Below are 1,700 nucleotides of genomic sequence, written 5' to 3' on the forward strand. Positions count from 1 at the left end.
CGGACAGTCATTTCTACTGGCGGTGCTACTCAATTATCGACTTCTAGTAGTCAGAGTTCTCCAGGTTTTAATTCTTGAATGGGAATTATGTAAGGAGTCAAAGTTTAAGTCTTCATAATCAGTATATTCATAGTTTCAGTATCACTGATGTCCTATAGTTTTCACAGTTAGGGAAGGGTTGTTCATCTCATCTATCATATATAGGATTTGTAGACAAGGTAGGGCAATAAGAATTAAAATGATGGCTGGCAGAATAGTTCAGATAGTTTCTACTTCTTGAGCATCTATTGTGCTTGTATGTGTAAGCCTAGTTGTCAGTATTAGTGAAATAGAGAACTAAGGAGCTGATTAGGAATGCAGTTATTAATGTATGGTCATGAAAGTGAGGAAGTTCTTCTATAATAGGGGATGTAGCATCTTGAAAACCTAGTTGATATGCCATAGAGATACAAAGGATTTAAACCTATAATTTAACTTTGACCAAGTTATGTAATTTTTTTACTAATACCTCTTTATTGAGAAAGACATAGTGGTTATGGTATTGGCTTGGAACCAGCTTAAAAGGGTTCGATTCCTTCCTTTCTTATTTTAAGGGCACATAAGGTTGGCTCCTCAAATGTGTGATATGGAGGAGGACATCCATGCAATCATTCGAGATTAGTTGTAGTTAATTCTACTATTGCTACTTCTTGTTTAGATGCGAAGGCTTCTCAGACTATGAAGATTATTAACATTACTGCTGTTAATGAGCTGAAAAAGAACCTATTGAGGACATTGCATTTCAAGTTGTGTATGCATCTGGGTAATCGGAATAATGTCGAGGTATTCCAGACAATCCTAGGAAATGTTGAGGGAAAAATGTTATGTTGACACCTACGAACAAAATCATGAGGTAGATTTTTGCCCAGGTGTTGCCGAGGGTATACCCTGAAAACAGGGGGAATCAGTGAACAACACCTCCTATAATAGCGAATACTGCTCCTATTGGCAATACATAGTGGAAGTGGGCTACTACATAATATGTATCGTGAAGAACAATATCTAATGAGGAGTTTGCTAGTACAATGCCCGTTAGGCCCCCTACAGCAAATAGGAAAATAAAGCCCAGGGCTCATAAGATAGCAGGAGACCATTTAATATTTCCTCTGTGAAGGGTAGCGAGTCAGCTGAATACTTTTTACTCCAGTAGGAATAGCAATAATTATAGTGGCTGATGTGAAGTATGCTCATCTGTCAACGTCCATTCCTACAGTGAACGTGTGGTGAGCTCATACAATGAAACCTAAGAAGCCAATAGATATTATTGCTTAAACTATTCCTATATAGCCAAAGGGCTCTTTCTTACCTGAGTAGTTGGTGACAATATGTGAGATCATTCCGAATCCCGGTAAACCAAGTTAGACTGAAATAATTGTCATTCCCGAAGCATATGAGTAAATCTAGTCAGATGAATTGCAAACTGATATTTACAACAATATCCAGAACAATGTAATGCCACAATATTTCTAATAACATCTGGAACCAGGTAATGCTGATATATGGGCATGCATAAATAGAACCATTAGATAAATGTTTGAGAGGCTGATTTCATGCCTATTTTTAGCAAGTGTAAGAAGCAAGTAAATTTTTATATTGTACTTAAGGTTTAACTTGATGACTAAATGTCAGATTAAAAAAAATTTTTTTAATATTTATTTATT

At 36.2% G+C, this 1,700-nt stretch overlaps 1 pseudogene; it reads right to left on the bottom strand.

Moving 5' to 3' along the window:
- Window positions 1–551: 551 nt before the first annotated feature.
- Window positions 552–1,391, bottom strand: LOC121011666 (cytochrome c oxidase subunit 1-like; annotated as a pseudogene).
- Window positions 1,392–1,700: the final 309 nt, after the last annotated feature.

This window comes from Herpailurus yagouaroundi, unplaced genomic scaffold, assembly GCF_014898765.1.
Source record: "Herpailurus yagouaroundi ecotype Mexico unplaced genomic scaffold, PumYag 195, whole genome shotgun sequence".
NCBI classification, from domain to species: Eukaryota; Metazoa; Chordata; class Mammalia; order Carnivora; family Felidae; genus Herpailurus; species Herpailurus yagouaroundi.